This window comes from Lactuca virosa, chromosome 6 (genome assembly GCF_052849685.1).
Source record: "Lactuca virosa cultivar CGN04683 chromosome 6, Lactuca_virosa_CGN04683_v6, whole genome shotgun sequence".
In the NCBI taxonomy this organism is placed as follows: Eukaryota; Viridiplantae; Streptophyta; class Magnoliopsida; order Asterales; family Asteraceae; genus Lactuca; species Lactuca virosa.
This window is the reverse complement of record NC_136431.1, coordinates 141,977,875-141,986,679: the sequence shown is the minus strand read 5'-3', so window position 1 is coordinate 141,986,679 and position 8,805 is coordinate 141,977,875.

The window sequence follows — 8,805 nt, the reverse complement described above, 5'->3', positions numbered from 1 at the left end:
TGTTCTTTACTGATTTCGCATGAATGATGAAGTTCAGTTATTTTCCCATATAATCTTTTAGCAGCATTACAGTAAATGTTTCTTTGTGCTAACAACAGTTTATTATCACTAGATAAATTGTCCCTATCAACCATGATATTCGTTATTTGAAGTTCTAGACAATCTATCTTAGTGATTTTCGAATCTAATTTCTTCTGTGTCTCTAGCAATTGCATTGACAGCTTCTTAGCCTCATTGCTAGCAGATACCACAATCGAATCAAAATAAGTAACAGTTTCATCAAAAGATACTAATTCAGAATTATAAGCATGTACTGGAATATTAAAAGATTCAAGAATGTTTCGTACCTTTGTGGTCATTGGTGATTTATCAGCAACTTTTGATACGAAGCATCTTCCATGCACTTCGTATGTTTCCTCCTCTGATTCTTCCTCCATTTTTGCAAACATAGCTCCATGGGTTGGATTTCGCATTTCCTCATCATCTGATCCAGATGACCAGATTTGATAAGTACCATCTTCATCCTCATTCGCATCCTTTGCAACCAGAGACAAATTCTTGGCTTTCGCACAAACCTCCTCCAACTTTTCAGCATAGTACGCCTCATCCTTGACCTTATTCTTTCTCTCATCCTTCTTTCGAAGCATACAGTCATTAGCAAGGTGATTAGCACCATTGCAATAATGACAATCAATCCCATCATCTCCCTTTAGCTTCTTCTCAGACTTTCCCTCAACAGACTTCGAATCTTCAATCTCATCTTTCTTTTTCTCTTCCCCAGCACTTTTACTCAGAAAGTTCCCTTTTGTCTCAGACGACTTTGCCTTCGGATTGAAAGGCTTTTTGAAGAACTTTTTCACACGATTGTTTGAATAAAAGGCAACTGCCTCATCATCTGAGTTCATGATGAACCCTTCATCTTCATCTGAAGCATCTTTCTCAGCATCTTTTTCAGAGATCTTCGAAACCAAAGCTAGTGGACCTCCCAACATAGCCTTCGATTCTTCAGCTATTTCGTTCACTTCGCTTTCATGAGTCTTAAGTTGGTTGTACAAGTCATTCAATGTTGACGTATCAAAGCTCTGTTGATTCTTCACCATCATGCTCACACTACGCCATTCCTTTCGAAGTCCCATAACAAATATCAGATTGAATTCCATGGCTGATCTAGTGATACCATATCGATTGCATCGATATATCAATTCATTAAGACGATCGTAATAAACTTCAATTGTTTCACCATCTTTCTGTCTGAAGTCCTTCAGCTCCACTAAACATTGCTTCACATAATTAACTTTCGTCTTCTCACTTCCCTGAAATTTTTCCTTGAGATTGTTCCAGATTTCTTTTGCAGTTGTACAACTCTTCACGTAGTTGTAAACAACTAGAGGCAAAGCTCCTCTTAGCTCTCTTACACACCTTTTCTCCATCTTTTTCAGACGATCAGATTGATTTTCAACTTCAGAGTTTCCAGAGGAAGAACCAATTGGTTGAACATTCGATGGTAGATTGAGATTGCCAGAAATGCAATTCCACAGTTCTTCATCCAATCCATTGAGATAATCCTGCATACGATCAGCCCACTGATCGTAATACTCAGGGATGAGCATAGGAATTTTGGTGGATGATCCTAGAAGATGAGAAAATGAAGTCATGGAATTCAGATTGAATGACGCCATTGTTGTACGGAATAGATCCTTGAGAATTTTTGAAGAAACTTTGAGAATTTGACAACAAACTGTATGATTCAAATCACAATCACTCTTAGAATACTCGATTCAATGACTTAAGTGCAGAATCGAATCACATACTTAGATCTAAACAATTTTTCACTTTCAAAAAGTGTGGAAACTTTTGAATCAAAAAGTTGACTCAAAAACCTTTTGAACAAAGTGAAAATCAAATCAGAGATATGATTCCTGCTCTGATACCAATTGATGAGACAATGAATCAAGTATTGAACGAATTAGAGAGTAAATTCAAAGTAGAATTGAAAGATTTGAACACCGATGTAAATATGATTTGTTTGGCTCTATTACGCTTTAGCAAATTTTACAGAGTACAATGAATATTCTGTAAAGACTTCGTTACTAAGACACTAGTAACCACTCCTATTTATAGAAGAGAAAAGCGTACAAAAAATATACTAAGGACTAAACATGAAGCTTCGAATATTATGCCCTAGTAAAATACATTATATAAATGTTCGAAGACCCTAAATACAAGCTTCGACTATTACAACATTTCGACCCTAACAGCTTGCAATAAATATCATTTTGCACTCCTTACCATCGTGCTATGATCAATTCAGCATGACATATCACATGAATAAGGAAGAGGTCACACTCAGCAAACTTCAGGGACTCCTCAAGACCACAGAAACAGGTCTTAAGGGTAAGTCGGATGTTTAAACTCCTACTTCAAACTCCGTCCCGGTTTTGGCAATCGGGAAAGGTATAGGGAAGAAGAGGAAGAGCTCTTCGAAGGGTACCAAGGCTAGGACCCTTGATGGCTCTTCTTCAAGTGGAACCAAGAAAGGTTTTGTCACTCCTTCTTCTGACCCTAAAGAGGCTGAATGCTTCTATTGCCATGAAAAGTCACATTGGAAGCGGAACTGCCCAAAGTACCAGCAAGATGTGAAGGATGGGAAAGTTAAACCCAACCATGCAGGTATTTACACTATCTTATCTAATAACCCACCCCATTCTAACTCTTGGGTCCTTGATACCGGTTGTGGTATTCATATCTGTTCTGATTTGCAGGGACTAAGAAGAAGTGAGAATGTGGAGCATGGAAGAATAAACTTAATCATGGGGAATAGGAAAGCTTTACCTGTCACCAAGATTGGAGTTTATACTTTATCACTAAGTAGTGGGTTTAGTTTAGATTTGAATAAATGTTGTTATTCGCCAGAAATGGCAAGAAATATTATTTCCTTTCATGCATTGTATAAACAAGGTTTCACATTTTCATTTGATAATGAAGTTGGTTCGATTAATGCTTTCTTTAATAATGTTCTTTATTTTAAAGCATTACCTTGTGATGGTGTGTATGAAACTGTATCTGTGGTTGATAACTTAGGAAATAATGTATTGTGTATTGATTCTGTTAATGATAATAACTTGGATAAAGCATCATTATGGCATTGTCGTCTTGGACATATAAGCAAGAAACGCATAGGCCAACTCCAAAAGGATGGAGTATTGGAGTCATTTGACCTAAAGTCATATGATAGTTGCGAATCATGCTTACTTGGAAAAATGACAAAGTCACCCTTCACAGGTTCTTGTGAGAGGGGTGAAGGTTTGTTGGATCTTATACACACGGATGTGTGTGGGCCCTTCAAACATGCCACAAGGGATGCTAATCGTTATTATTTGACTTTTATTGATGATTACAGTAGATATGGATATGTCTACTTAATCAAGCATAAGTCAGAGACTTTTGAGAGGTTTAAAGAGTTTAAACAGGAAGTCAAGAATCAATTGGGCAGGAACATTAAGATGCTTCGATCTGATCGAGGTGGTGAGTATCTTAGTTCAGAGTTCCTCGACTATCTTAGGGAATGTGGGATTGTCTCACAATTGACACCTCCCAGGACACCGCAGTTGAATGGTGTAGCTGAGAGGCGTAATCGAACCTTGTTGGATATGGTTCGTTCCATGATGAGTCGAGCTTCGCTACCAATCTTATTTTGGGGGTATGCCTTAGAGACTGCCGCCCATATCCTTAATCTAGTTCCCACAAAGAAAGTTGCCAAAACTCCTCATGAGATGTGGACTGGTAAAGTACCCAAACTAGACCACATTAAGATTTGGGGTTGCGAGGCTTTCGTTAGACGCGAGACTCATGATAAGCTCGAACCTCAAAGTGAGAGGTGTATTTTCATCGGCTACCCACAGAAATCCTTTGGTTACCTCTTCTACAGACCAAGTGAGAATGTGGTCTTTGTAGCTAGGAGGGCTTTCTTTCGAGAGAGAGAGAGTTCATAAGCCAAGGAGACAGTGGGAGGCAAGTTGACCTTGAAGAAATTCAAGAGTCAAGTGGTGAAGGAACTTCAAACCCTAGCACTCAACTTGAGGAGGAAACTTCTGTTGAGCCAATTGACAAGTCTGTACCTCTGAGGCGTTCCACAAGGGTTAGGAATGCACCTGAGCATTACTATGGATTCCATATTACTGCGGAAGGTGATACACTTATCAGTGATGAGACACTGATAGGTCTGGATGAACCTAACAGTTACGTGGAGGCCATGGCAGGCCCTGAGTCAGCCAAGTGGAAAGAGGCAATGGACAGCGAGATACAGTCCATGTATGACAATCAAGTTTGGAACTTGGTTGAGAATGTACCAGGTCGTAAGACTGTAGGGTGCAAATGGATCTTCAAGAAGAAGACCGACATGGATGATAATGTACACACTTATAAGGCACGACTGGATGCAAAGGGTTTCTCACAAACTCCGGGAGTTGATTATAATGAGACCTTTTCTCCAGTGGCCAAGATTAATTCTATTAGGGTTCTGTTAGCCATAGCCACATTTCATGACTATGAAATATGGCAAATGGATGTCAAAACCGCTTTCCTTAATGGAAAGTTGGCTGAGGATGTTTACATGAGTCAGCCAGAGGGTTTTATCAACACAGAGTACCCTAATAGAGTGTGTAAGCTTGAGAAATCCATTTATGGGTTAAAGCAAGCACCTCGCAGATGGAATCTTTGCTTTGATGAGAAAGTCAAGGAATTTGGCTTTTCTAGGAGTGAAGATGAATCTTGTGTATATGTCAAGGCTAGTTGGAGTATAGTTAGCTTTTTGGTATTGTATGTGGATGACATACTACTCATAGGAAATGACATCCCAACTCTGCAGGAAGTTAAGTCCTGGCTTGGGAAGTGTTTCTCTATGAAGGACCTAGGAGAAGCTGCCTATATTCTAGGGATAAGGATCTTGAGAGACCGGAGTAAAAGACTAATTGGACTTAGTCAGAGTACTTACTTGGATAAGGTGTTGAAGAGATTCGGCATGCAGGACTCCAAGAAAGGAGAGTTACCCATCCAGAGTAATGCCAGATTGAGTAAGACACAAAGCCCTAGTACTGAGGCTGAGATAGCAGAAATGAGTCGAATACCTTATGCTTCGGCTGTAGGATCGATCATGTATGTTATGACGTGTACTCGACCTGATGTAGCCTTTGCTTTGAGCATGGTTAGCAGATATCAGGGGAATCCTTGCAAGGCACACTGGACTGCGGTAAAGAATATCCTCAAGTACCTACGGAGGACTAAGGACTGGGTCCTTACCCTCGGTGGGAGTGAAGACTTGAGAGTTGTAGGGTATAGTGATGCTAGCTTTCAGACTGATAGGGATAATTTCCGCTCTCAGTCAGGCTGGGTCTTTACCTTAAATGGAGGAGCAATTTCTTGGAAGAGTTCCAAGCAAGAGACAGTGGCTGATTCAACTTGCGAATCAGAGTATATAGCAGCTAGTGAGGCAGCAAAGGAGGCGATATGGCTGAAGAACTTCATTGGAGACCTTGGAGTTGTACCAGCTATTAAAGAGCCAATGGAAATTTTCTGTGATAGTGAAAGTGCAGTTGCCTTAGCCAAGGAACCAAGGGATCACGGGAGATCCAGACACATCGACAGAAAATACCATTTCATCAGACATCGAATAGAAGAAGGACTCCTCGTGGCAAAGAGGGTATCATCGGATGAGAATCCAGCAGATCCCCTCACGAAGGGACTGACTCGGGTTAAGCATCTCCAGCATGCTCGGAGCATAGGGCTGAAGGATGATATTAGATTTAGTAGTTAGATAACCTTGAAATTTGTAAAGTGTAATTGACATTAGATGATGAATAAAAGGTGTTTTATTTATGAGTAAAGTGTTGCTATCTCTTGTCGATCGTTTACTATATTTCTTTTGCATGTTTTGACTTCCAGAATAATTATGTTTGGTATATCATATTATTCGAACCTCCACAGTCGGTCATATGTCGGAAGTAGGTATGAATCAAGACTGTCATGATTGGTTGCAGTGGTCTAAGTTGTTGGACATGGCTACAACACTCATGAGTGCTCATAAGTTCTGAGCATTGGACTCAACCCACGCTCATTGGAATCACTTCATGGAATTTATCTCGAGTGATCGTGAGACGGTAATATCATATAAGTCTTCAAACCTAGAGATATGATTTGTTACTTATGAGTTGGTTATGCATTGCTTGTACGTTAACGCATTGGTAACTCGATGTTATAAAACGTGCTTTTGTGTATAATTCAATGAGTGGTAGAACAAACATATGAGTCGAAGTTTATCTGTTCCTTCTTGGATTAGAAGCTGATATCTGGGCCCCTCGATGATTTTGTTTTGACCTATGTACCGGGCCCGGTCAGAACTAAGTTGATGTGTTCAATTGAGTTCTATGTCAAACAAATCGGAAATCGGGAAACAAACTGCTGGACAATAAGTAAGACACTGTTCCATGTATTTGTCCGGCTGATATCTAGAACAGAGGATTATATGATCACTTATCTTAAATGGCGTATCATCATCTTCTCAGTTCCGAGAGACCTTGAAAGAGCTACGATTGCCGATCGGTTCCTGAAGTATTGCAGTTATAGTTATTAGACTTATCCAAGTGGGAGACTGTTGGATAAGGTGTCTAAGTCCATAACTATTTCTGGTATGTACTTAACCCGACCCGGCATGGTCCATTTGGGTTGCATGGCACCATGCAATTGGATAAACTAAAATGAGAGAAATAACACTTATGGTTTATTAATATATTATAAGTTCTAATATATTAATAATATTATTTAATTAGTTTGATCAAGAATTAATTTAGAATTAATTAAGTGATCAAAAGATAACTAATTAAATATATGGGTAGATTATGTAAATCTTCCATATCTTATATAGTGGGCTAAGAGGCTCCATGGATTATCAAGTTGGGTTCCACCCATAGGATGCTCCATGGATGCTCCATGGGAGTTACAAACCCATGGGTCATGGAAATGAAGAGTCATGACACATTAGGGTTTACATGGTGTAACCCTAGATGTGTCAACACTATATAAGAAACCCATTCTCCACCAAAATCGGCTACACATAAGAAACAAGAGGGCTAGGCCGATTTTAGAAGTGTGTATTCTCTCTAAAGTCATTCCAAAAGCATTTGGTGTTGTGTGAAGCATTTGAGGCATCACACTTGGGGTGCTAGGCTCACAAGGTTTCAAGGATCATAAGCAACAACAAGGTAAGTTATTCTATCTTTCATGCAAGTTAAAATTTGTTCCCCATGTATGCTAGATAGGAATATAACCTTGGAATTCAACTTTGCATGATAATTAGACAAACATAGATCCAAGGTTATTAGGGTTGCATGTACACTTAGGAAGTGTTAGAATGCTCAAAACCCATCAGAAGTCACCTATTGACAAGTCGGGAGAGTTGGGTGTCAAAGTCTTGAGAAAGTTGGTTGTTCAATCACTTTCTAAGTCACATAGTGAGTTTCCTTTGGGACTACTATGAAACACACTATGACATGACCCTTAATGATCTTATCTATTTGCTTGGTGCTGCTGAATCAGCAATGATTTGGAGGACTGGTAAAGCAAATTTGATTAGAAGATCAACTTCCGAAACGTCCATGGACATTGACAATGGTAACATTGGATATCCAGAAAATCCTTCTCTTCCTAATGGAAAGGGATCGGTCATAGTCAACTCGGTTGACCAAATGGTAAAGAGAAAGGCTAAGTCTGAGATAGTCCCATGTACCATTACTAAAGAGTCCATATGGTTCTACTGCCAAAGGAAGGGGCATTGGTTGTGAAGTTTCCCTAACTACCTAAAGGATCTGAGAGAAGGAAGAATTAAAAAGTTTGACTATGCTTCAGGTAAGTCCACTATCTAACTCTGTTAAGTTCCTAATTGATGATTCTTAATAAAAAAATGTGACGCGGTTACATTTTGATGTTTGGTAGGATCAAGCAATGTCACACCTCAAAACCAGAATGGCAGAAACGTTCTGGGGTGGAGGACGTCATGTGTAGCATCACAACCAATGAATAATAGCAATCATAGCAACACAACCATTACATTGAATACTTAAATGAAAATGTTTACATCAGTTTGAAACTTGTTTGGATTACATCAAATAGATTGTAAAATATAACATAAGACTTATTGCTCCAGCTTCTCAAAATCCAGCAGGTACCTGTCTACTGATTTCCTGAGAATACAAGCAGTTTTGAAAGAATATCAGCATAAAGCTGGTGAGTTCATAAGCATTTAGTTTTTGTGGAAAATGTTTCTTTGATTCTTTTTGAAAAGTGTTCCTAAAGAAAATCCTATATTTTCTTATGAAAAGCAGTTTGAAAGAGTGCCTATTAGTAGAAAGTAAACCATCAGTTTTAGAAATGTCAGTGTTAACCTGGGAAAATCCCATATTTTCCCTAGAAGCAGGTTATCTGTCCTAGAGGTAGAGATGTCGGTTTAGAATTCCCCGATTACTATTAGCATATATAAAAGTAGTTTTATTACTCAAAATAAAACAATGAAGATTAGAGTCCGTAAACCAAAGTTAGTTTATACTTATTTGCGAGTCGTATAACCATACTTGATATGACCTAGAGACCTTTATAACGTTCTTCAGGCGTTAAGCTAAATGACATTTGTTCACCCCATGCGTGCCCGCCTAACTGTAGCTAGCAGTTCGGGTGTGGGATTGTCAGTCCCGAATAGATCTATTCACAAATCTCACGCTCTCCCTCCAGGAGACTCTGGTTATACTAAAAGGATTT